Here is a 27,985-nt window from a genome sequence, read left to right as displayed (position 1 = left end):
CCCTGCATTTGCAGGAGGAGAACGTGACATCTTCATACTATGACAGAATAACGAAAGTGGAGAAACACACAGCCCAGGGGCTCTCAACCTCAGCACTGCTGACATTTGGGACCAGATCATTCTTTGTGAGTGGGGGAGGGCTGTCCTGTGCCTTATCGGATGTCTGCCAGCATCCCTAGTCTACCCACCGGATGCAAGTAGCACCCTCCACCCCAGCTGTGACAGCCAAAAATGTCTCCAGGCATTACCAAATGTCTCCGGGGGGGGGGATGGGGAGGGGGGATGACAAAATTGTCTCCAGTTGAAAACCACTGACATAGCCACCTTCTGATGCCCACAAACCAGGGCAGAAGTTCCTCCATCGCGGAGGACAGCAGAAGGTGGAGAGAGGCAGCTAAAAATAGCGCTGCCCAATCAAGGATCGTAAATCACCGCAAAGGGAGCTCTCTCGCCCAGATGATGCCATCTGCTTCCACGTCGGCGGTGGAGGTGCCCGAGTGAGCCAGCCGGGAGGAGAAGGCAGAGCAGGGAGGAGGTGGGGAGAGCAAGGAAGAAATGGAACCAGGTTGCGGGGGAGGAGCATTTGGGAGGCTGAGATGAAAAGAGATCCTGCCTTTGGTTGGGTTCCCCAGAAGCAGACCCAGAGAGGAGGATTTGCCTGGCAGTAATTGATTGGGACATGTCTCCATGAAAAATGGTAGGGGAGAGAGGGAAGTAGGAGCGGGGTGGGAAGGTGACCAAGAGAGGATGTGGTATCAGTTAAAGTCTCCAGAGGCTCAGTTGTAAGGAAGTGCTGCAGACGATGTAGACAAGATCCCAGAGTTGTCCCCATTAGGGCACGTACCAGGGGGTGCTGAGTTTGTGGGGTGGCAGGAAATACGACAACTCGTGGGGTATGTTGGAACCTTGACATGGAGGGTCCCAAGGCAGGGACCCCATCCCCCAATACCTCCTGGGGCCAGGCTGGATGCCTATAAATGAGGAAATGGGCTGAGGGTGGGGGGCAGATTGAACTGGAGGGCCCATTCCCCTGTCTGCCGGCGCACCCTGGCTGCCCCTCAGCGCCGTCCAACTGTTCCAGGAGGGAATGTGGACGCCCCAGCATGGCCAGATTATCTGATCTAAAGATTTGTTCTTTCAACGTAAAATCTCCTGAGTTTGAAATCTGGTGACCCACCCCAAAAGCAAACCCAACAAGATGTAACACTGCAGACTAAACTGAACGTGCCCACCGGAGAGCTGTTCATGTGCAACAACTGGCTTATCAGGATGAGGACAGAAGGGCTGTGGAAATGGTGAGACCATAATGCTATGCCTTACTTGATAGGATCCTATCCTTTTTTTTTTTCTTTTACGTCTCTTTTCCCTTCTAGTTTTCTTCTGTTCACTCTCCATTCCTATGACCTCTTCTCACCAAAACTGTACACATGACGAACTTTCCAGCTTGCCTCAAATATACCATTGCTGTTTTGCACCTCTATGCCTTTGCTGTTCCCTGTGCATGGAATGCCCTCCCACACCCCTTCCCCTTCTGGCTCAGCTTCTATTCATTCCAAGAGAGGCAACTCATTGCTAATTTCTCTAGACCTGCGCAAGGCAGAGTCAGGCCAGCTCCCAGCACATCTAATACAAGACATAACTCCCATTATTGTTATCGGCTGTTTACTTGACTTACACTCCCCTGTCTTCCCCATACTTAACTCTAGGAGGGTAGGAATGATATCTTTTTTGAGCATCACGGTGCCTGGCAGTACAGTAGTTATGCACCCAGTGTGTGTGGTGGAAATGAATGACTGAAAGAATGAATGAGTGTATTAGACCACTTCCCCCTTGGGTGTGGCTGATTGGCCTAGGGGCTAATTGCATGCTGACAAGGGCCAAGGTAAGGGATCATTTCTATGTTTTGTGGTCAGGGACCCACGTGGGGACAATCAAAATCCTGGGCTCCCCTGGACTTATGATGAGGACTGGCACTCAAAATCCAGCCCGGTAGCCAGATCTCACTGTTAGGAATGGAAACCCCCACACATTCAGAAAAAGTCCTGCATCAGGGATAGGAAGGAGCAGGGACAAAGAAGCAGCCCGAGGTGCCAGAGGTGTAGAGAGGCTGAGAAGACAGAGGGTCCTCCATAGCCTTGAGTCATTCTTAAGCCTTGTCCCTGGAGCTTAGAAACAGAGCTGTCCTCAGTTAAGCCTTCAGATGAGACCCAGCTCCCGGCTGATACCTGGATTGCAGCCTTATAAGAGATCATGAAGCAGAGGAACCAGCTGGCCATACCTGGGTCCTTGATCCAACTGAGACCATAGCTGTGTGTTGTTTGTTGTTTTAAGCCATTAAGTTTGTAGTGATTTGTTTATGTAGCAATAGATAACTAATATATATATCCCCTTTTATATATATATATATATATATACACACACACATATATTATATATAATAGCTAATGTTTTAAATAGTTAATATATATGTGATTTATTGATGTCTTTTTTTTTTTAAAGATTTTATTTATTTATTTGACAGAGATAGAGACAGCCAGCGAGAGAGGAACAGAAGCAGGGAGAGTGGGAGAGGAAGAAGCAGGCTCATAGCGGAGGAGCCTGATGTGGGGCTTGATCCCACAACGCCGGGATCACGCCCTGAGCTGAAGGCAGACGCTTAACTGCTGTGGCACCCAGGCACCCCTGTCTGTCTGTCTCTTGTCTATACAGTCCTGATGCCTGGCACCCACCCACTAGGCTCTCCAGGAACGGGAGCCATTATTGTTCACATGATTATTTTGGGCGGGAAGGAGAAGCCACGGGCTGGCCATGCATTTCCCTACCCCTGTGTCCTTTCACACTTCTCATGACAAACACCCCAATCATTTTGCTTTACTGTATTTTCCAATTTGCCAACAAGGAACACAGATAAATGCAAAAAACCACATTGGTAATATCTGTAAGTAAAGGAAGGCTGGCTGAACTGACCTAGGGGATGAAAGACCGCGCCCTTGAATACACCCGAGAGAGGACGCGCTTCTCTGTGTCTGCCGACAGACGTCTCCACCCTCAGCAGTCCCACCAAGGGCTCCAGCCTCCTCCAGCCAGTTCCTTGCCAATTCCTTCCTCTGGGAGCCCCCTTTGGAGCCTTCCTCACATGGCTCATGCTTGTTCATTGTCCAGGTCCCAGGTTAGACCCCCTCTTCCAGGAAGGCCCCCAGGTTTTCCCAGGTTGGGTGAGGGGCTTCCTTCTTGCCCCTATGAGGCATGCCTCAGCCCGCAGATTAGGGCTAGAAGCAGAAAAACATGCCCCTTTAGGCCGAAAGACTGATCTACAGCTCGCAGAGATTAGGATCATATATGTGCTGATTGCTACATTCTTCAAGGGCCTCCTGACTGCCTGTGTATCTCACTGGTAGTTCATACCGAACTGAATGATAAGCACCAGAGAAGTCTTGTGACAGTCGTTTCCAAGTAGAAATTCGAAGCAGACATTTAGGATCTACAGCTCCCTGCACAGCCCTTGCCCCTTGAGCACTAAGCATGTAACTGCCAGCCTCATACAGCAAAAGTGCAATGCTTTCTGGCCACGGGGCCTGTCCCCGTGCTACTCAGATAAGCTTACTAAGTTGCACCCCACAACGTCTCAAGGACCCTTTCTCATGCCCCACAACCCTGAAACACAACTACCTCTCCCAGGTCCCCTCCCAGAAGTCCCACATGTCTCCCTAATGACCTGCCCTCGGGCCTTGCTCTCTAGGGGACAGGGGCCCCAAACCCAGATACCTGACCTTATCTCCCAGCCGAATGCCTGCGGGCGCTCACACAGACATCTAGATGCAGTGATAGGGTCCGAAGCAGAGGCACTCATCAGACAGCTTTTAACTTCTACCCGCCCCGGGCTATGCCGCCTGCGGTCTGCTATGAGAGGATATTTTAAGCAAGTCCTGCTGTTTTTCTGTGACCAGCATACTTACATTGCCCTACTGTGGCTGGGTGTTAAATGCAGTCCCATTAGTTCCTTGCCAGCGTTTAAAATGCCGCAGCAAGTTTTCAACACCCTGTTTAGAAACTTCCTCGTTTTCCCATATCCCGGGAGCCTCCGGAAGTAAGGGTGGTCTGGATCTCCCTCGAATGCTGAGATGTCCTTTTTTTGGCTCCCACCGTTGCTCCCTCGAGGAACACCTTACTGATTCCTCTCTGCCCAGCCAACCCTACCCTGACCGCTCCTTGTACCCACACTAGGCAATCTCCTTAGCCCAATTCAGACTCTGCCCAGGACTGTCAGGTGGGTGGTGGGTACAAAGCCTTGGCAGAGGGCCCCTCCCTCGGGGCAGAAGGGCTGTGCTCCTCCTTGCCCAGGCCTCCTACCTGCTGAGACCCTTCAAGGCTCCTCCTCCTCCTTCTGCTTAGGAGCTGGGCGGGCGGATCCTGTGGGCGCCTCTCTCCTTGCTTTCCCGGAGGCCTGGCCTCTTCTTGCTCCTGGAAGCCTGGCACTGAGCAGGTCTGACCCCTGGCCCCAGCAAGCCCTCCCTCGCAGGGCTCCAGGCCGTGAGAACCAGCCCAGGTGTGTCCCCTGGGGCCCTGTCACCCGGGCCCAGCTGTTGCCATGATCTTGGGGCTATACTGGAGGCTCCAAGGGCTGCAGCTGAGGGTAGGGGGAGAAAGTGGAGCTACAGTTCCCCCAACCCCCGGGCAGCACACACCAGCGGGTCAGAACGGGAGCTTGTCAAACACTCATGGTACCTTTGTGGGCATCTCCAGGAGGGTTCTAGAAAACTGTATTTTTAACAGGTGCACCAGAAATTCTCACAACTGGGGAAGTTGGGGCGAAAGTGAAGGCAGGTTCTGGGGAGGAGTGTCTGGTGGAGCAGGCTCCCGGGGGCTGCTCCTGGCTGTTAGCAGGACAGGCTAAGAAATGTCAGGAGAGGTAGGAACACTCACAGATGGATGGTCAGCCGGACAGACAGACAGGAGGCAGCCTGGTTGTCTCCCTGTTGAGTCTCTGTCCAACATAATTGTCTGTTTGTTTACTTGTTACTGCTGTGTCCCCCACTGGACTGTTAGCCCCAGGAGGGCAGGGACTGTGTCCACCCTGTTCACAGCAATGTCCCAGGCCTAAGCCCAGTGCCTAGCACATGGTATGTGCTCAATTAATATTTGTGGAATGAATGAATGAATGAAATGGATGCATGAGAGCAGGGACTGGCAGACAGGCAGACAGAAAGGCAGGTAGGATGGATGGATAGTTGAATGGTTGGATGGATGGATGGATGGATGGATGCATGCATGGGCAGAAGGATGGATGGGTAGAGGGATGGATAGTTGAATGGTTGGGTGGGTGGGTGGATGGATGGACGGACAGACAGACAGACGGATGGATGGACGGGCGGGCAGAGGAATGGATGGGCAGAGGGATGGGAAGGCGAACGGACAGGCGGACGGACAAGCACCAGGGCTGGTGCTCCAGGCGGGCTCCTGTCCCGTCCCCTGCCCTATCTCTCCATCCTAAGAAACCCTCCCAACCTTGAAGCAGCTCCCACTTTCTTTGCCAACCTGGCCCGAGACCCTCCTACCTCCTCAGGAGCTTGGCTTCTCCCCGTGTCCACCCCAGACAAAGGAAATCTACACAGAGAGAGAAAGTGCCTCCTGGGTCATGCCAGAGAGTTCCACAGGCCAGGCCATAGCTGTCCTGAACAGATCTTGAAGCATCAGACCCAAAGCTGAAGGGCGGCTGAGGGCAGGGCTCTGATTCAGCTGCTGAGGCCCCCAGGAGACAGCCTCCCTGCCTTCCCGCTCTGAGAGGGAAGGAGGGGTGTCATACTTTTTAAAAAGCACAAATAATGAAATAGCCACCCCGCATAGTCCTACTACCCCGCATTAACCTTGATTAACATGTTGCCATTCTAGCCTTTTTTTCTAGACATATGCTTTTTAAAAAAGAAAAAAAATTTTTTTAAAGATTTTATTTATTCGACAGAGATAGAGACAGCCAGCGAGAGAGGGAACACAAGCAGGGGGAGTGGGAGAGGAAGAAGCAGGCTCATAGCAGAGGAGCCTGATGTGGGGCTCGATCCCATAACGCCGGGATCACGCCCTGAGCCGAAGGCAGACGCTTAACCGCTGTGCCACCCAGGTGCCCCAAAAAGAAAATTTTTTTTAATTTTTAGGGTAGTTTTAGATTCACAGCAAAACTGAACAGCAAGTACACTGAGTTCCTACATCCTCCTGCTTCCCCCCGCAGCGTCCCCCCCCAGTCAACGTCCTGTACCCAAGTGGGACACGTGTTACAACCGATGAACCTACATTGACACATCCTTCTCATTCACAGCTTACACTGGGGCTCACTCTCGGGGGTGTGCATTCTATGGGTTTGGGGAATAAATGCAAAATGACATCTATCCACCCTCACAGTATATGTTCCCTGCTCTAAACGTCCCCTGTGCTCTGTCTATGCTTCCCTCCCTCCCCACTGACCCCGGCAACCGCTGATCTTTTCACCTTCCCCTCGTTTTGCCTTTTCCAGAACGTCCTACAGTTGGACTCACACCCTATGTGACCTTGTCAGACTGGCTTCTCTCACTTCGTAACAGGCATTTACGTTTCCTCCGTGTCTTTCACGGCTGCTTCCTCTTCCATGCTAAGTACTATTCCATTCTGTGGCTGGACCACAGTTATTTATCCATTCACCCACTGAAGGGGATTCGGGTTGCTTCCAACTCTTGGTAATTATGAGTAAGGCCGCTATAAACATCTGTCTGCAGGGCTTCGTGCGGACAAAGATTTCAACTCCTTTGAGTAAATACCGGAGAACATGATTGCTGGATTGTATGGTAGGAGTATGGGTAGGCATACATTTTTAAAAAATGACATTCTTAATATATGAATACATTATCCCTCTAAAAATACGGCTGACATTATTGAGCACCTAGTGTATGCTGGGAGGTGTTTTTATGCATTTTACACAAATTATCTCACGTCATCCTCGCAGCCATCCTCTGACATAGGCGTTATGAGCGGCATGGACAGATGAGGAAAGTAGGACCAGAAGAAATTAAGTCACCAGACCAGGATCACACACACCCTTGGGGCCAAGACTGGAACCTTGGAAGTCTGACTTTGGAGCCCACACTTTTAGCCATTCTTCTGGAAAAAATTAGAAAATGACAGGTAAAGCCTGTAATCCCCTTTGACCCCTAGCCTGGACCCTGGTCTCTCCCAGCCTTCCCTAGCCATGGGGTGCCAAGGGCAGGGGTTGAGGGGGTGGCCCACCCTGAAAGCAGGTAATAATGAGCTACCTGGAGAAAAATTTACAGTAATAATAAAACCAACTGAAGTCAATCTGCTTTTTATTATCACTGAGTACTATCTTCTAACCAAAGTCAGTGATCAAATAAATACTCCTCCCTGAGAAAGTATTTTGTTTGTCTAAGCTATAAACCACTGCTGCATCACTGTTAAGTTTTAAGAATAAGCTTCAAATTAGCCCATTTTTATTACTTATCCTTTAATGAACTCAGAAGTGAATTCAGAGAACCCCCTGGTTATACCCTGGCTCCTGACACAGGTGGACCCAGCTACATGTGATCATCTCGGAAGTTTCTCACGGTTTGGAATCGTTCAAAGTCACTTTGGCTCGGTTTGTGTCTCCAACCTCTGGGATAATATATATTTCTCCATTTAAACAGCAGATTCAAAATAAACAGTGATTACAGACACAAAGAAAGAGCCCTTGAGTGACTTCTGTCGTTCTTTGTCACTATCTGGAGTGGTGTTTAAAATGTATCTGTTTTGGGTATGATCAGTAATATTAAATGTTCATACAATACCTACTATTGATTAAAATAATAAATGGTGTGTCTGCAACAAAAAAAAATAAAATAAAATGTATCTGTTTAAAATTTAAGAGTGAAGTGGAGTACAAATTGCTAGGTGTAATATTTTTCTGGTTTAGTGAATTTGAATGTATCTTTAACACTGAGATTTATTCTTTTAAAATTACTGGTTTAAAATCAAAGACCAAGCCATGGAAAGACTAATTATTAGTATAGAATTATTACTGCAAATAATCTTGTCATATAGAGGAGAGAGGTGTTAAAAATTGATCTGTTCTAGGTATCAAATATCCTCTAAGCTTAACTGCTTCCCAGAGGCTCTCTGTGCTGTGAATTTTCTGTGTATCTTTCCAACCTTACTTTATGCTGATACATATAAATGTATGTATCGGTAAAATGTATACAGTGTTATTTGGTATATGTACAGGTGTTTAAATAGACATGAGTATTATCTCCTTTTACACCTTGCCCCGTGACTTTCTTTTCTTGGTCTATGGGATATGTTTGAGATCTCGTCATGTGAATGCTTATGGATCTAGTTCTTTTTTTTTAAATCACTATATCCATGAAAGAAACCACATTTTACTTATTTACTCCCCTCCTGATGGGCATTTAGGGTTGTTTCCAGTTTTTTTTTTTACTATTATAAACAACATGCCCCTTGGCTGCTGTTGCTCTAGACATAGCAAGGTCAGAGGCAGGCGGAGTTCTCAGGTTAATAGGTCCTGTCAGGTGCCCTGCTGGGGGCTGTTCCAGCCTGTGCCTTCTGATGGTCCAGGGCTATTTGCACCCTTGCCCTTTTCTCCAGACGGCCATGAGCCAGGCGAGGCTCAGGATGCCTTTCTCAGCTCAGGCGGTGCCTCCTGCATGGATCCCGTGACCCTGTGGTTGTCACAAACCCTGCACCATGAGCCTCGTGATCTGGGCTATTTAGGCAAACTCACCAACGCCAGCGTGTGCGTGTGCACGCGTGCGCACACACACACACACACCCCATCCATTGGCCTCTTCATGCCAATGAGAGATTTCTAGGCCCGATCATGTTACTCTGCTCTGTGTCCCGGGCTGGCAGCTGGCGCTGGGGATCCCAAGGGCTGTTCTCATTGCCTGTCTACACCCATAGCTTCTTCCTCTTCCCCCAACACTGCCCTGGCCATTGCCCATGCCTCCGAGGCACGTGATTCACTCTTCTCTTCCCTTTATACACATGTCTGCTTCCCCAATTAGCCTGGGACATTCTCGAGATTAGGGACAGTGTCTTATTCCATTGGAGAATTAACAATCGATAAATGAAATAATCAGTGACTCTGTGTTGGGTCCTTATTCTGTCGGACACCATTCTTTTTGTGCATTTTCTCATTTAATCCTCGCATAAGTGTAGATGCTGTTACATTTCCTGTGAGGTAATTATCCTTATTTTATGGTTGAGAAAGCCAAGGCTCAGAGAGCTTAAGTCTGTTCCCTAAGGCCACACAGCAACTTCCTCTGTGACCAGGATCTGAACCAGGATGTGTCTGACCTCCGCTGGGGATACTCTCTAGCCCCAGCCATCTGACTAGGTCAAGTTTGGAAGTTCGGAGGTGAGACAGGCACCATTTTTATCCTCAATTCCTTAGCCACATTAGAAAGCATCAGGCTCCCACCATCTCTCACATTGCTGTGAACACCTGCTAGCTGCTGTCTTGCCCACTCTTCACTCCCATCCAAGCACGGGGGGTCGTCCTAACGTACCAATCTGAATTTATCTCCCTTCTTCCCTAGCTCCAATCCTCCCCTTGACTCCCCACTGACCAAACTCCTTAAGATGTCTGACAGCCCCTCCTTCACCCAGACCTGCCTTTGTCCCAGGCTCACCTCTCTTTACCACCCAGCCCCCAGGCTCCATGTTCCAGCCACACCTGGCTGCCTTTAGTTCTGTGGGTTGATTGCACCTCCCTCTTTCTCACCCCAGGGACTTTGCACATGCTGCTCCCTCCACCTGGAGCACCCCCCCCCCCCCCGGCTCCCTCTGCTGACTCAAACTTCAGATCTTTCCCCGGAAAGCTGCCGAGTTTCTCACTGGAGGGAAGCTCTGGCCCTTGTTGTCAAGCTGCAGCCCTGATCTGGGGACTCTCCACCCTGGGGACTTGTCTCAGCCATGGGGACATAGAGCAGCAGTGGTAGAGGAGGGGGAGGAAAGCCATGATTGGCGGCCCTGGCTGGGAGGTTGGCTTTTTATTTGCACTTTATTTGCCAGATGCTGGGAGAAAGATGTCCACCAGAGGGACAGGGAGAGGACCAGGCAGGAAACTCTGTCCTGTGTAGGATCTGCCTCAGCTGACCTTCAGAGCAGCCTAGGAGATACGTAGTCTTGGGCCCATTTTATAGATGAATCAGGCTCAGGAAATAGAAAAAGATGGGAGTGGGGCACCCTCACGGCCAGCAGCCCCTCCCCGGTTCTCCTCCGGAGCCGGACACTTCGTCGCTCAGACAGAAGGCCCTGGGCCACAGCTCTGCCTCCAGAGCCGCCAGTGTTCACGGCCTGGTCAGTGGCACATGGTGTCCGTGTGATGGGGAGAGATGGGGTCTGGGCCCGGGACGAGGAGGGGCCTGGCCAGCAGCATCAGGGGGCAGAGAGCGTGTAGCCCCAGACTCTCTTTGTGGGGGGAGTCTCTGCCAGTGGCTTCAGCCCCAGGCTTCCAGTGGCCATCGGCAGTGCTGGGTTCAGTGGCTGGGGACTGAGGCTGGACAGGTGGCCACTGGGGCCCCTGATGTGGGTGGTGGGGGTCACGCCATGCTTCTCAGGCTCCCTGGAAAAAGGCCTGTTCTTTGCAGGCAGTGGGGAGTTGTCACTCTAGACACCCTGGGGGCCCCTCAGCCTGATGTGGGCTGGAGCTGGAGGTGGCCTCAGACAGCCACGGGCCTCATCTTACCTCTGGACCGGCCCGGGGGGACCCCCCCCAGCTGCAAAGGCAGGTGTCAGAGAAGTGGGTCCTGTCGTGGGCAGGTGATGGTGCAGGGGCATTCTCCACGTGGGTGATATGCCCTGTGGCCTTGTGTGACAGGCAGTGGCACTGACCAGCGGTGACCAAAGGTGGACGCACAGAGCGACCACACCCCGAGCCCCATGCCGGGGGCCTCAGTGGATGCCCAAGCACCCCTGCCCCTCAGGGGCCTCCCCGGGCCCACAGACACACAGGCTGGGCCTCTCACCCAGATGCTCCCTCGGCTTCCAGCCTCCTGGGGGAGGGGGGCTGAGGAATCTGGTGGTGAACTGCTCCCCCATCACCCTGCCTCATTCCGTGGGCGTCCAGGGGGCAGTGGGGGCCAGCGGCTGCCCAGCCCCCTAGCACAGCGGCCCTTCTGGAACCTGGCTCCAGGCTCCAGTGGCCATATAGGACAGCCTGCGGGGGGCCTCAGCCTGGAGTCCACAGGAGGGCCACCCCATGTGGACAGCCTCCCCTGTCTCAGAGCCTCTAGTCCCTGCACTCCACCCATTTCAGAGACAGTTAGTGTATATTTATCTGGACTCTAGATTCTAGGGCTGAGGAATCAGATATCTGGAAATGGTTGAAGTGATATCTAACTTTTTAAACAAAAGGGTAAAATATCATAAACTGGGGTTTTTAATACTTTTTTACCTTTCAGCTTCATTATGAGATTTCCTGTCCACCAATTTTTAATAGCATGAGAAATCTGCCCTGCTTCTTGAAAACTAAAAAAGTAACTTCTGTTTAAAAAAAAAAAAAACAAACAAAAAACAACCAAAACACCAAAACCCAAAAATCGGGAGTAGGGCCAAGGTGCTCTAGCTTGAGGCTTCTTGAACTCTGAGGTACACAGGGGTCGCCTGGGGTTCTGGCTGAAATCCGATACTGATTCAGCAGGTCTGAGGGAGGGCCTGAGATTCTGCATTTCTTTCTTAATTATTGATTACTATCAGGCTGTAATTGACATGCAACTCTATCGACACAATACGCTTATATATCGCAACACGATTGGTTAACTCCTCTGCCACGTCACCTAATTATCATTTCTTGTTTGCGGTTGGAACAATCAAGATCTTGTCTCCTAGCAACTTTGAAGGTTATAATACAGTCCTGTGGACCATCATCATGAGACACTGCACGTCTAACCGACTTAGGCGGACCGCACTTTGGGCAATGACCCATTCGATCAGGTGCTTCTCAAATGTTACAACAAAACCCCTTTTTTTCAAAGGCAGTCTTGTGCCCTATGTTCCTGAGCAATGCCTGTTATACTCATCCTAAGATCTCTGGTAGAAAGTTTGAAAGTTTAAACTTGTTTGAAAGTCTGTGTAATGGAAAGCAGCTCCCTAAAAAGTAAGACGTATTTATTGATCACTTCCTATGTGCCATCCAGCCAGGCAGGGTTGGGCCCCTTACATCTCTACTGGTTTCCTGCGGCCACCACAACAATTTGCCACAAACTTGGTGGCTTCAAATAACAGCCACTTCTTGTCCCACAGCCCTGGAGGCCAGAAGTCCTCGATCAAGGTATCTGTAGGCCCACACGTCCTCTGAAATTTCTAGAGGAGCATTCATTCCCTGCCTCTCAGTTTCTTCTTCTTTCTTTAGGAACACGTGTGCTTTATTCTTTTTTCTGGTATCCAAGATCTACAAAGAACTTGTCAAACTCAATACACGAGAAACAAATAAACAAATCATAAAATGGGCAGAAGATATGAACAGGCACTTTTCCAATGAAGACATACAAATGGCTAACAGACACATGAAAAAATGTTCAACATCATTAGCCATCAGGGAAATTCAAATCAAAACCATACTAAGATACCACCTTACGCCAGTTAGAATGGCAAAAATTGACAAGGCAAGAAACAACTATTGTTGGAGAGGATGTGGAGAAAGGGGATCCCTCCTACATTGTTGGTGAGAATGCAAGTTGGTACAGCCGCTCTGGAAAACAGTGTGGAGGTCCCTTAAAAAGTTAAAAATTGAGCTACCCTATGATCCAGCCATTGCACTACCGGGTATTTACCCCAAAGTTACAGACGTAGTGAAGAGAAGGGCCACATGCATCCCAATGTTCATAGCAGCATTGTCCACAATAGCTAAATCGTGGAAGGAGCCGAGATGCCCTTCAACAGATGACTGGATTAAGAAGATGTGGTCCATATATACAATGGAATATTACTCAGCCATCAGAAAGAACGAGTTCTCAACATTTGCTGCAACATGGACGGCACTGGAGGAGATAATGCTAAGCGAAATAAGTCAAGCAAAGAAAGACAATTATCATATGGTTTCTCTCATCTATGGAACATAAAAACTAGGAAGATCGGTAGGGGAAGAAAGGGATAAAGAAAGGGGGGTAATCAGAAGGGGGAATGAAGCATGAGAGACTATGGACTCTGAAAAACAAACTGAGGGCTTCAGAGGCGAGGGGGGTGGGGAAATGGGATAGGCTGGTGATGGGTAGTAAGGAGGGCACGTATTGCATGGTGCACTGGGTGTTATACGCAACTAATCAATCATCGAACTTTACATCAAAAATCAGGGATGTACTGTATGGTGAATAACATAATAAAAATATTATGAAAAATTTTTTTTAATTTAAAAAAACCTTTTTATTTGGAAATAATTACAGATTCACAGGGAGTTGTAACACTTGTGCAGGGAAAGGGGGGGGTCCCAGGTACCCACACCCTCACCCTTCCAGTGTTTGCTGTCCAATCTTGGTGTTCCCTGGCTTCCTATAGGGACCCCAGTCATTGGATTTGGGGCCCACCCTACATCCAGGAGGTTCTCATCAATGAAATTCTTAATTTAATCACATCTGCAAAGGTCCTATTTCCAAACAAGTTCCCATTCACAGGTATGGGGGGCTAGGATTTGGATATATCTTTTTGGGGATGCTGTTCAACCCTCAGCAAGATAAGAATGAGAGGTAAAGATAAGAATGAGAATTAAAAGCATCCAATTGGATACTGAACCCCATTGGTTGACTACTGTGGGGGATTGTGGCTGGAGGTGCCCAAACCGACCCCCGCCTTCCACTCCCCCCAATTTCTCATTCATATATTGAAGTCCTAACTCCAGTTAAGGTGAGGTCCTACTGGGGGATGGGGGTCAATTCAGTATGACTGGTGTCGTTCCACAGAGAGCTCACGTGAAGAGCCAGACACGCATAGAGGAAGATGATACGCAGTGAAGTCAGAGAGAATGCCACTTCTAAGTCAAGGAACACCCGAGGCCGCCAGAGCCAGGCAAGAGACAGGCAACAGATTCTCTCCCACAGCCCTTGGAAAGACCCACCCCTGCCGGCGCCTTGATCTTGGACCTCCAGCTTCCAGAAATTTCTATCGTCTAAACCTTGCCTTCTATTGTCTAAGCTTGTTATGGCAGCCCGAGCAAATGAATACATCTCTTATTCAAGATGGTTCATACCCCACAGGCCAACTGCAAAGTAGATACTGCCCCTCACGTTCCAGAAGTGGGGCCGTGGTGCCCAGAGATGTCAATAATGTGCTTGGCATCCCCCAGCACTTCCAGGCCTGTGCGAGGAAAGGACGTGGTACATTTCCAGGCTGCCTCTCTCCTACTTTGTGTTGTGATGCATCTCCCATATTCCGTGGGTGGAGGTGACAGAGGGAGACAAAGTGTCCACTGGCAAAGGCTCTAATTGGCATGAGCTGGTCGTTCGGGCGCACCCCCTGTGGATGGCGGCCAAACCCATTCAGGGACTGAAGCTGTCTACTTCAGTGGGTCTTTTGGCTTGTGTGTGGGAGGACACGGCCATCAGACTGTCAGCCTGGTGCTTCTCTGCCTATCAAAGTCACGGTAGAGAAAAACCCGCTATAGCCTCCCTTCCAGGAGACAAAGCCATGGGGCAACCGATTTCCGATGACTGCACGGCCCAGTGCTTTCTCCTATTATTAGACAGTCTCAGAATTCGAGGAATGAGACTGGCCATCTGATTAAAGGATGCCCGTGTGCTGTCATTAAAATGCCCTCCGCTGTTCTCTGTCCCTGTCAGGAGAGCAGCCCGTGTATTGCTAGCCTGGGAACCTCGGAGGGCTTTGGGAGCAATGGGCTTAGGGAGCTTCTGGTCAGTGTGCAGCCCACGCAGTGTGTCCCAAGGCAGGGAGCAGAGCACACTTTACTGAAGGTCATAGTGGCCACCTGCAGAGTCTTACCAGAGGGGTGGGGTTTCCCACCACACCACCCCGCTTCTGATCTAGCCCTGTGAGCTCTGCTCTGACAAGGACGCCAACTGACTACATTGATCTTTGGGGTGTGAGCCACGACTAGCCCTAAGTCATGTTAGTTCTCTCCCTTTAGAAACATGACTATTAGAATTAAATGTGGCCAGGTTCGAAACCTGGCTCTGCCACTTCTTGAATGATCCTGGGCGAGTAATTTCACCTCTCTGAGCCTTCGTGCCTTCATTCGTAAAATGGGGATCACAGCTGAGATGACTTTGTTCAGAACATGTTAACCCAGGTAAGAATCTTTGTGCTACACTCAGAACACGGGGAATGTTCAGAGAATGGCGGTGGTGGGTGTATTTATCAATCCACGGGTGCTTTAGAACATTTTCTTGCTTATCCATAGAGAGACTTTCGAACCGAGACTTTCGAACCGGATCATCCATGGTCCCTCGGGTTTCCAAAATCCAAAATCACCAAAGTGCAATGTGAGTTATAGGACTTACACCTCGGCCCTAAGCCCTGGAGGTCTGACCTTGAGCCCGCACTGCTGTGCCCACCTCCTACGATGGCACTCCCAATTCAAGGTGGATATTCATTCTGGGGTTTTTTAGAGAAAGTTTCCGGCTGTTATCAGATTCTCCAAGGGATTCTATGTCTCCAAGAGGAACATCTCTGAGAATGATCTGAGCAGGTAGCTTGTGCCCAAGAGCCAGGAGAAGGGATTTACCATTTGCTGAGCCCTACTATGTGCCAAGCTGACATACATCGCCCCTGTACTAACAATTGGGCAAAACAGGCACCATCGTTCCCATTTTCCAGACGAGGAGACAGAGGCTCTGAGAGCTCAAACTCGAAGACAGACACTGGGCTCAGTCACTCACTTGTCCCATGGCTGGTACAGGCCTGGGATTCCAGCTCAGGTCTATCTGCCCCCAGGCTGGGCCCCATTCTTGGCACTGGGCTGCCTCTGAGAAATGGAACGAGGTACCCTCCCCGGGAATGCCCTGCCCTTGGTCAGAGGCTCAGCTCAAGCTTCACACCGTGGAGCTCACCAGGCCCTGAGGGACAACCCCCCTCTAATTCTGTGAATGCGCCCCCTCAAATCCGGAAAGAATCCACCGCCCTGGGTAAAGTCTTTGCCTCTCCTCCAGGAAGAGTTCGGTACCGGGCTCAGACCACCCTGGGTCCCTCCCCCATGCTCTGCGGCCCGCTGTGCCAGGGGCCATGCGGTTGGTGGAAGCCTGGGTTCTGGAAGCAGGGAGAATTCCGGCTCTGCCACTTAGCAGCCGCCTGACCTCGAATTGTCCGCTAACCCCTGTGCCTCACTTTCCACATTTATACAGTGAAGCTAGGAACAGCCGCCTCACATGAGAGGGTATTACACTCTTGTATTTCTCCTATCAGGGACACTCTCCCTTCTTTCCCCGTGTCCTATTCTCCTAGTAGCAAGAGCTCGGCCAGTGGCAGCAACGCTGACGGCCGTCGGCAGCATCCCCGTAGCTGAGTGCGCACTTACGTCCGCCGCGTCTCCCACGCTTTAGTGCGCACTTACGTCCGCCGCGTCTCCCACGCTTTAGTGCGCACTTACGTCCGCCGCGTCTCCCACGCTTTAGTGCGCACTTACGTCCGCCGCGTCTCCCACGCTTTAGTGCGCACTTACGTCCGCCGCGTCTCCCACGCTTTAGTGCGCACTTACGTCCGCCGCGTCTCCCACGCTTTAGTGCGCACTTACGTCCGCCGTGTCTCCCACGCTTTAGGCTCCAGGAAGGTGGTGAGTGTCTATCCCCACATCCCTAGCACTTGCCGTTCTCGCTGGCACCTAATATATCCCTAGGAAATGTTTGTTGCCGAACAAGAGAATCCAAGAAAGTCCTGCTTACACCATGGATAACACACATCTGAAATTTAGAGCTCCAAAGGCACTCCATAAAAGTCTAGGTTCCAGGAAGGCTGAGAGACATTGTTGAATGAAGTATGCCCCCTGCATTACCGCAGAGCTGGGAAACGCTGAAACGTGAACGGAAACTCAGAGCTACACGAAGCAGGGTCAAACACTAGGGCACAGCTTTGATGTCTCCCTCAATGACAGAGTTTTAGGATAACAGAAATAGGAAGTCTGTTCCCTGTGGCATTTCTTATTATACTCACTTTTACCAGGAACCAAAAGGTCATCTACTGTCTATGCTTCCAACCACTAACCTTTTCACTCACCTGCATATCCATCCATCCATTCCTCCTTCCCTCCCTTCATCCATCCATCTAAATAACCTTCCTCCTTCCTTCCTTCCCTCCCTCCCTTTCCTTCCTTCTTTCCATCCATCCATTCATCTGAATATCCACCCAAACATTCATCTCTCTGTCCATCTATTCCTCCACCCTCCATCTGTCTATCCATCCTTTCACACATCTATTAAATTGTCTACCCACCCATACCCCATCATGAACACATGTGTCAAACACTTTCTACCTTCCAGGCACTGTGCTAGGCACTGTTGTGACCTAACACTGAAGGACATATGGATCCCACCTTCAAGGAATTTACTTTCTAGAGGGGGAGACAAACAAGCAAATACGTAGTCTCGATCCAGTGGGCTATGGGTTATGATAGGGATGCACACTGAAGCTGTGGGAGGGCACAAGACCTGGGAGGGTCAGGCAGAGGTGACATCTCAGCTGAGGCAGGAAGGTCCAGGAGGGGACACTGTATGGGGAGAAGGGCCTTCTAGACAGAAGGAACAGCGTGTCCTGTGCCCAAAGGCAAGAGAACGTGTGCCGGGCTGGGGACCTGTGACGTGCTCTGCCTGGCTAGATCATGGGGATCGAAGCTGGAAGGAAGGAGAGAGTTGGCTGGAGTCCAGGTCCTTGGGCTGAGTTTGAGTTTGGACCTTGTCCTGAGACCCTAGGAAGCCTTGGGTGGATGTTAGAGAGGCCTGAGTGAAGACAACAGGCTCTAGAAAGGTCTGTCACAGGAAATGGATTCCCTTTTTGAACAGGAACATGACACGGGAGGCAAGTTGTCAAACTTGCAAAAGATCCTGAAATGACTTCTTCCCTCTGAAATTTGGTCTTGCAGTCTCCTCTCCCAGAGCCATTTTATGCCTGGCTGAAAATCTAGTGACACTGGCAGGAGGGAAGCTAATGATTCAGACAGTCATTAACAGTCTCCCCAAAGAAGCTTCCTTGAAGCTCTAGTGGGAAATTCAGACTCAAGACCAGGAGAGGATTCCTATAGTTACATAGCATAATTATGGGCAATGATGTCCTTTGGCCAGTCGGGAGAGAGAGGCGTGCATGGCCTCAGTCCCGCTCTGTCCCCTGGTCACGGTGGTGGCTGGGGCTCATTGCCCAGACAGGTAACCAGGTTAGGGGGTGCATATGACAGCCAAGGGGCAGTGCACAGGACACACACTTACTGACCCCCTACTATGTCCCAAGCACTGTGCTGGGATACAGGAGAAACCAAGCCAAATCCCCACTTTCTGGAAGCTTAGAATGACATTGGGTATACAGGACCTCACATTAAAAAGAGTGGGTTATCACCGTTGCCAGTGGAGGGAAAGGGGGAGAGGAAAGGAAGGTGAAACACCAACATCTCATCTGAGATAGTGTGGAGTCAAAATAGACCACCTCCAGTTGATGGAATAAGAAGTAATAGACTGAAGGCATTTCTTAAAGTTGCCAAGGAAACCAGTGTGGACCTAAAAATAGTGATAGACCTCTATTAGGAGGACAGGGCGGGAGATGTTGATAGATAAGGTCTAAGGTCTGTAAATCAATAAATATCAGAGAGTTGCAGTTAACCACAGAGAGGACAGCTAGAAAGCAGAAGAACAGCAGCCCTGGGAAGCAGGCAGAGTGGGAAGAGGTGGGGTGGAAAACGGCTTCCCAAGGCAAGACTTGCTCTTTTACTTGATTATTTTTTTAACCACGCGTGTGCGCTTAGATAAAAGATTTTGAGCATTTGAATAGAGATAAATTGTAGCTTAATAGAGTCAGTGGCCAAAAGCCAAATGCATGGGACAGGCAGTTAACACGACTGGATTTGGAGCAAAGGGTCTATGGATACAATTCAGAGAGGCCATGAACCTGGATAGGAAAAACAATTACATCTTTATTTTACTAACCCCTCACTGAAATTCAGCACTTGCTTTCATTACCAACACAGACAAAAAGCCACAGTGGTACCGCTAGACCTGTGACTTTATCACCGACGAAAATCATAGGTATTCTCCTATCGCCTGATCGTTGTTGTAAATATCTCGAGCTATTTATGCTCATCGCTACTGCAAAATGAGACTATTGGTTGGACTCAGAGCTTGCTAATGCACCCTTATTATCATATTACATTGGCTTCTTTAAAGCACATTTTTGATAACTGTATTTCAATACAATTTGTTCTTCGCAATCCAGTGCATTTTTTGTTTTTGATTTTGTTTGCATTGAAAAATGTTCTTCGGAGAAGGAGTCTGTGGGCTTTACCAAATTGCCAAGGGGCGTATGGCAGGAAGTAGGTTGAGAACCTCCTTCAGCAAGAGGAGAACAGCTTGGGGGTGGGTAAGGCATTTGATAAAGTCTTAGAGGCAGAGAGCAGGACCCATGTTTTGAGGGAAGCTGGGACCCAGGCTGATGGAGAGGCAGAGAACAGGTGCATGAAGGAATACCGCTGATGGCACAATGGTACGATCATGGAACAACATCAGCAGCTCTAATTTACTGAGCTCACAGATTCCGGACACTGCCTCGAGCCCTTCACAAACAACATGGGGTTCAACCGTGGCAGTAACCGTAGGAAGGTACGAACGTGACTTCCCTTTTACAGCCTAGGATACACATCCCCAGACGGGTTTAGGGACTATCCTGAGGCCCCATAACTTGTAAGGCATAGAGTGGAATTCAGACTGTGGTCCACCGTGCTCCCCAGTTTGTGCCCTTAAGTGGTCATCTATACTGCCCAGTATAAAGGAAAGTCTTGTTCCCATGTAACCGATAAAGAAATCAAGTGCATCCAAGTCCAGAATCCCAGCGTGCTTGGGAACAACCCAGCTGAGGTTTTCTCCTTGCCCAGCTGCCTGCTGATTCCTTCCTCATCCTTCATGGTTCCCTGGGGCTCTGGGAAGCTCAGGGAACCCGTGCCAGTTCCCTGGGCATCTGGACCTGCAAGGCTTATGTCCTGCCTACCTTCCATTGGCACATCATTCAAATATTCCTTCCCGTTCTAGCCTTTGGAGCCCTCCTGGCATAACACCTTCGTGCCATGATCGCCTCCTAATTAGGCCCCCCAACTTTAATGCACGCTGCCCATGACTGTTCCATGCATCTGCACTTGAGTTTCTGAAATCGGGGTCCCCTGGCGGGTCGTACGCCACTGTGCTTGGGTGATTGTGTTGTAAGAGTTATAACTGTGTTATTTGTAGGGCATTACCGCCAGCCTTTCCTGGACTCACCAATAACCATCTTATCACTAAGAGTTGCCACCTGGCTCTGGTGGCCGCTCTGTTTATGATGGCAACTGGGCTGAGCCACCCTGCTTTAATCACAGCCCAATCATAAGAAAAGGCTGCATATGTAATACAGGAATGATTCTCTCCATGCCTGGCGAAGGCCAGCGGCCAGAACGCTACGTTGTACGGACAGAGGATCTGCAGCAGGGTGTGGAGGGGAGAAATGGCTGAAAACAGAGTCATCGTGGGGCCCACCTCCAGGCCAGGGGAAATCGAAACAGCCCTCTGGGCGGCCTGTCCTACGCTCACATGGTCTGCCCGTTGCATTACAGGCTTTGAATTCAAATTGGATTTGTTTTGCATGGTGATTGCATTTAATCTGTGGATTCGTTTTGGTTTTACTGCGATATGAGGGTGACAAACTCATACCTGCTGCTTTGCTCTACACACGGAAGCCGTCTCGTAATGCAAATATTCCATGGCCACGTTGGGAGGGCAGTATCTGAGAGAATATGTGCCCTTTAAAATATTCTGTGTTTGCACGTGCCATTTTGTGGGCCACACCCATTGCTCAAAAATGGTGGCCCATTTGGAGTTAATATTCCAAATGCTTAGCCCCAGTCCCTGTATCCTGCTGGTCGCCAGGGGCAGGCCCTCCACACCAGCCAACAGGTTGATTTAATATTCTTCCCCTAGTTTGTGCTAGCTCCCCGCTGCGGTAGGGAAGGCTGGGGGGTGTCAGTGGCTCACAGCAGCCCCTCAACACTGACCAGTGCCTGATGCATGGCGACCCCTGCGAGGACTGGTATTACTCTATCTCACGGGGCTTAGATAAGAGATGGCTAGTGGTATAAAAATACCCTCTCTTGGTTCCTGACTCCATATCTTATATCCTGGTCAAGAAAGTAGAAGGAAAACGGAGATAAAGGGGTCAACCAGGGCGGAGAACCACCTGGGAAGGAGACATGGGGGGCTCCGTGATGCCGTCAGGAGGAACATCCTAGACTGGGAAACAGATCAGCTGGTAAGGCCCAGCTCTGTGTGACCTGAGGCAAGTTACCTAACCTCTCTGAGTCTCTGGCTCTCAATATGTTAATGAGGACAAGGAACCATTCCGGCCTTGCCCACTCCGAGGAGCAGGTGGGAGGACCAATGGGGTCAGTGATGGGGCAGGTGTAAGTGACAGCAACAGGAAGGGCTGCCATTATTGCGAGAGTGACAGTGAGAAGGCAGAGTTGGAGAGATGCTCAGAAGCCAGTGAGGGATGGGAATACATCAAGACAGAGAGAGAGATTCCCCGGAATCTGTGGGAATTGCTGGCCAACAGCACTGTCAGCTTAAGACTGAACTTGTTTTCTCTGCTTTGGGGCTTGACTCTGTGAAAATATTTGGTCTTTATTTGAGATAGTTTGTTTTTCTTTGTAAGCATTACTTGTCTCTTTCTAATGCATTGTTCTCAGGGAATCATGGGGAGTACTGCAAACCAATTTTTTTTCCTAACTGTATTTTCTTGAATAATGAACTCCACTTGGGTTTAAACATTTTTATAAGAATTTTCCTCTTAATTGAAAAGTGATTTTTAAAATGCATTTGGCAGAGCAGGGGGGGAGGGATGTTGAAGCTGCAGTCTCATTTATTCTTGGTGGAGTGGAACCCAGGGGAGAAATCAGATTTAAAAAAAAAAAGTAAGTAATAGAATCAAAGGAGAAAAGAAATAATGTAATGAGCGCACGTGGGCCTTGAACAGGCATCTTGTTACGCGTGTAAGTGCTTGAGTTAGGAGAGATATGGACATGAGTAAGTCAGAGCTGACATCTGGCCAAAGACCAGTTCCTGTGACTTAGAGGCACTGCCATCCTCTTCTGGGCCCTGGGTCTCAGTTTCCCCATCTGTGGAATGGGATGAAGCCATCTTCCCAGGGCTGCGGCGAGGGTCCCGGGGAATAATGACTGGGAACGGGCAAGCTGTAGGGGGCTGTGCACACGCGAGGTGGGTTGTTATTTGGACAGTGAGGTCAAGGGAAGGTAGTACCGAACAAGCTTCAAGATTCTTTGTAGCTCTAAGAATCCAGATTTCGATGAAAATGCACTGACAAAATACACACTCACAGCCTCCCACACTCATTCTCACACACCCCACATGTACCCACGTGTAAACCACACACATGCAAGCTCATTCATACACACCCTCATACACCCATATATACGTCACAAAATACACACAGCCTCACACGTGTACCCCCACTCCTCACACACATAGCTCCCCACAATCCCTCACACACGGACCCTCACAACCCTCTCGTATATAACACCCCTACACCCTCGTACACATCCCCCCAATACCCCCTTACGTGCACCCTCGCACCCACACAGCCCTGCACACACGCCCTCACACACACCATGTTCTTCAAATGAGACAGTCCCTGCTGGAGTGCCATGTCCCCTCCGCCCCTTCCCAGCTGAACTTGGGTTGAAAGCAGAGAATCTTCTCTGCCCACTCGCTGTGCTGAGCCCATGTCCTCGCAGTCCCGCCACCGGGCTCGGCCCCAGGATGCCCAGAAACTGCTCAATGCTTCCAACTCCTTGGCAATGTCCCTCCTTTTGTTCCCTATCCTTCTGGCATTTGGTGACCCCCATTGTGAACTTTGAAGTTCACGAGTCAGGATCCTTTCTGCCTTATTCACAAATGCATCAGAGCTGGGCACATAGTCGGGGTTAAGAAGTATTGCTCAAATGAACGAATGAATGAATGAGACTTATGGAAGGACACGGTCTGCTCAGCCCAGGGCTCTGGGCTTTGAAGTAGGCATGGGGAGAGGAAGAGGGCCTGCCCCTGCCTCAGCCCCGGGGCCCTGCCCTCTCCAGCGCTCAGTCAAGTCCTGGGCAAACTCTGCTCCATCCACGCACATCCCACCTTTGCCTCCTCCCGAGGGACCCAAAGTGCCGGTAATATTTGGGACCTGCCCTCGGTAGCCATTTCTGGTTCATCTCCCAGGGCCTCCCAGGTGCCTCTGGCGTTTGCAGGAAAGGACCGGGTTCCTCGGGAGCGCAGGTGCCCCGCAACCCCACCTGCACACACGCTCACACGCTCACCAGCACTGCCGCCTGCAGTGTCCCAGTAGGTCGCCACGTGCCAGAACGGGGCTGTGTGACTCTCACACAGATCCTGCCAAGTAGCACCTACATCCTGGAACCGAGCAAACACAGGCTCCAACAGTGAAGTCATTGGCCCAAGGTCACGCGTGGGCTGGTGGCCATCCTGGGATTTGAACCCAGGCCCCAGAGTCTTCAATGCTGCATTTCCCTGACTGTCCGCCCTGGGTCTTACACCCCTTCCTGGATCCCCTCAGCTTCTGCGCTTCTCCATGGGGGCAGCGCACCCTCCATATTCTCCTGGCTGTCCGCTCGCTGCCCATCTCCCACTCTGGGCCAGGAATGACCCAGGGGCAGTGAGGTAGACGATTCTGGTGCCTTGTAAGGTCCCCTTTGCCAGGCCAATGCACCCATTCCCCAGATGCTGACCTCTTTTCTAGAGCATTGCCTTATATAGGAAAGCTCTCCTGCTGGACAGATTATGACACCCCTCACCCCAACCAGCGACAGCCTGAACCAGTGACCGGAGGGCAAGGGGATAGACACCAAAGGCCCACCCCCTTGCCTCAGGTTAGGACCAACTCTGCAGTACAGCTCACACTCCAGAGCTCACGGGATCTGCCTGAGGCATCTGCACTGAGACCACCATCTTGTTGAGCCCCTTCTGCCCTCTCCTGCTTTCCTCACTCGCTCTTTCTAGAACACTCTCCTTCCAGAAACTAGGTGCACAGCATATCACGTCTCAGGCTCTGCTTCAGAGCCAAGAAAGGCAAGGACAGCCTGATACTCATTGAGACCCTGGTGCCATGGCATTTGGGGGTCATGAGCATTTATTGAACGAACAAGCCATTTCTCCTACCCTCTGTGCAAAGCCTCCGCTCCAATCACACGGGCCTCTTCGGTCAGGCCGTGCAGAGAATCAGCTCCTGGCCAAAGGGAGGAGCTTGGTTTTCTGTGGTGCCCACTCCCTCCCTGGTGCCCAGACCAGTGCCTGGCACACAGTAAGAGCTTAGTAAGCGTTTGCTGAATCGATGAATATTGAAATGAATGACTGTCTGCTTTTCCTAATTCCTGTTCACATCCCCTCCAACCCTTTAAGGCCGCCTCTGCCATCACCTGCCAGGTAACCTCACCAGCCATGTTCACCCTGGCTGGCTTTGACTTCCTACCAAGGTGCTTTGCCAGCTGCTTGCACACCTCAGGGGTTCACCGAGGGTCCTCAGGGGGTCCCCCAAGGGCAGGGGATCAGAGGAAGACTAGGGATAGTGTTTCACACAGAACAGCTCTGTTTGACCTATTTCCATGGGGTTTTGTTTGGACTAAAGGGCTCTGTGGCTGCAAAGACTAAGAGGGCCCTCGGCTGTCTTGCATTTTCTATCTGCCCCCACCCCCACCCCCTTGACCTGAGGCACACCCTCCCTCACGCTGCCCTGGCCAAATTCTGTGTGTAGACAGACATCCTCTTATGTCCCCATCTAATCGGGGACCCTAGTCTAGAGGTTGAAAGCACAGGCTTTGGAGTCAGAAAGGCCTTGGGCCAGTCATTTAGTCCCTCCTGGCCTCAGTTTCCACACCTATAAAATGGGAAAGTAACAGAGCTACCACCTGACAGTTGAGCAAGAGTTCCATAAGATGGGTCATGTGATATGCTAAGCAAGTGCCTGGCTCCTGGAAAAGTAATAAAGGGTACCTTCTAGTATTTTTTTCATGACCCAAGTAGTGCTTTGGGCATACTTGGAAATTAACTGTCAAAATTATCATACTTTCATTTGGCAAAGGGAGCTCAACCACGGATGTGTGTGAAGTTCATCGTGTTCTGGTGTGTCTCGGAGACCCAACACCGTGTACCATGGCCATGATCACCAGGCACTAGCGAAAGCCACTAATCCCAGATGGACATGGGGACATTCCAAGTGGCAGCTACAGAGCTAAATAGGGCCCTCGTCCCTTGCTGTCCCTGGCTGTAAAGCGACCAGAGAAGAAACCCTAATGTTCCTCTGCTTAAGCATCTGGCTTTCTCCCCAGACCCAGGCTCGTTGTGTTTAGACAGCGGTGAAAGTCGGAAGAGAGTATGGTTTCTCACCTCCCAGATTCGCTGGTGTGTCTGTGGCAGACAGACTTTGTGCACGGCGCACGCTCAGTAAGGATCGTGCAGTGAACACAGGCATAAAGGAATGTGAACTTGAGCTCTGCCATGTCAGCTCAGCATCTAGGATAGGTGTCTCTCCATAAATGTTTTGGAGAGAATGAATGAATTCTAGTGTGGCTGCCCTAGTCTCAGTTCTGAGCCCAGAGTCCTAGCACGGAGGCCGGTGATGAATATTTATGGAGGAAATGAACCAGATCCAGTATTTCCCTGGATAATAACCGGACTTCAGCTGTGGCTTCCCCCTCCCCACCTCCTCACTCGCCCCAGAGCTGCAGACGTAGGTTCCAGGGACGGAGAGCCCCTGAGTCCAGCCAGCAGCCCAGCTTGGCCTCAGCCGCATGGAATGCGGTCTGGAGGTCAGAGCAAGTGAGTCTCCCCAAGGTGTGTAACCGGGAGACCATCTAGCTGGCTTGCCAGTATGCTCACAGGTTATGCCCTGGGAAACACTCACGCCCCATGCAGACTGTGCTGGAAAGAGCAGAGCACGGTGACCCAGGGATGCTTCTAAGGAGCCCTCGCCTGCGCGGCGTTGGCATCAATACAACCACGCATGCGCACACAGACGGGGAACACGTGGCCATGCCCCGCTGGGCGCAGAGCACTCTACTGTGACCTATCCTTCCTCTCCAGCCTACACGTTGGAGCCACTGTCCAGAACAGGCTCCAGAGATCCACACGAGTGGTCCCATTCATCTTCCAGAGGCACCCCAGGTGGCATAAGCAGGTGGACACGCACCCAGCATTGCACCCCCCCCCCCGGCCTGCCATCCCATCCAAGCACACCTCGCCTCTGCCCCAAGCAGATGGTGGCCACAGACCACCCTCGGGTACCACCAGGCGATAACACCACCTGTCATGAGGGACCCCTTTCATAGATCAGAGAACCCCTCTCAGCCAGGAGCTGAGGCTCAGAATTCACAGAGCAGAACCAGAGACAAGTCACGCTCTCCTTTGCCATTGCTGGGGTCGATTCTCCACAACCCCCCAAGCCCCCCGGAAACCAGGAGGTGGCTCAGCCCCTATAGTGTTGCCTGGCCTGCAGGCTGGACGGGCGTCCCCAGAAGCATGTGGGGCCAGGGCCCCACTTGGCCCCGCACCAGCCTCCGGGACACGTGGCGCTGCGAAGCCAGAGGCCTCCTCCCGAGCTCGGGCTTGCCTGCAGCAGCCTCCCCCGCCTGCTTCCCGCAGGGGTCTCCGGCCAGCCAGGCAAATGGCGCCCACACAGCGCGGGCTGCCGAGCTGGAGGAACGCGGCCTTCGACGCCCAGACAGGCCGGCACGAAGAACCAGCTGCACCTGCGGCCCTGAGGAGGCAGCTGGGACCCTCAGGCCTCAGTCTGTGCCGACCGGTCCTGCATTCACGTCAGGTTCCCTGTGGCCATGGTCGGGCTTGGCCCCTGCAGCCGCACGGCCCCGGGGGACACGCGGGGTCGGCGCTGGGCCCCCTTGGGTACCCTTCAGGTAGGGCGGAGGCGAAGGAGGTCGGGGATGCTGGGAGGCCCCACAATGCCCCAGGAGAGCAGACCGCACGGGGGGCCCCTTGCCGAGATGCCCAAGCCGGGTTCGCCGCGCCCGCCTGCCCCCGGGGGGCTGGGCCCCCACCCGGTACTCACCGGCTCCGGAGGACCTCACCCTGGCGTGGTGGCGGCCGCCCCCTCTCAGGCCGTGCTCCCCATCTGGAGAGGCCAGCGGCACTAATCAGCTGCCTGGCGTGGTGCGGCCGAGTGGCTGGGGTTTAATTGACACCAGGTGGCCCCTCCCCAGGGGCAGGCTGGGAGGCGGCTCTGCCCGGCAGGGAGGCCAAGCCCCGGGCAGGGGGGCTGCACCCAGGCCGGGCCGGTTCAGGCCTCCCCGGGAGAGACGAGGGCGGTCAGGCAGCTGCGGGCCACCCTGCCCCTCCTCTCCTGCCCGCCGCCTCCATAGCACACCCCGGCCCTGCTTCCCTAGGCTCTGACCTTTCTTTCATTTCAGAGACAGCGGGGACAGTGACAGCGTCTGCCCAGGAGGAGGGTGGCTCAGGTTTCTCCCTGGCTGGCTGGGGGCAGCAGGAGTGCGCGCCCTGGCTCTGCCCTGGCCAGGCCCGGCCGCCTGATCCTCAGGAGGGCCACCCATTGTGGGCGCAGGGCATCCCCCAAATTACCTTTTATTGAACACTTACTACATGCCGGGCCCTGCACGGTGCCCGCACTGGCCTCTGAGAGATGGGTACTTATTAAGTCCACTCGGCAGATGAAGAAACCGAGGCTCGGAGAAGCCAAGCTTCTCCCCTCAGTCACACGGCAGGAGAGACACCTAGTCAAGGATTTTCACCACCACCTG

At 51.5% G+C, this 27,985-nt stretch overlaps 1 protein-coding gene across 3 annotated transcripts in view; it reads right to left on the bottom strand.

Moving 5' to 3' along the window:
- Nucleotides 1–27,632, bottom strand: part of NOS1 (nitric oxide synthase 1) — a 170,751-nt gene extending 143,119 nt beyond the window's left edge. For all 3 annotated transcript variants that reach the window (XM_087857307.1, XM_087857309.1, XM_087857308.1), the window contains exon 1: nucleotides 27,280–27,632. The gene's annotated coding sequence lies outside the window, so the exon portion shown is untranslated. The remainder of the gene's footprint in view (nucleotides 1–27,279) is intronic.
- Between the last annotated feature and the right edge of the window lie 353 nt (nucleotides 27,633–27,985).

This window comes from Ursus americanus, chromosome 30 (genome assembly GCF_024610735.1).
Source record: "Ursus americanus isolate L20-20 chromosome 30, mUrsAme1.1.p, whole genome shotgun sequence".
Lineage (NCBI taxonomy): Eukaryota > Metazoa > Chordata > Mammalia > Carnivora > Ursidae > Ursus > Ursus americanus.
Note: the sequence above shows the minus strand (reverse complement) of the source record. Positions and strands in the feature narration are given on the sequence as shown.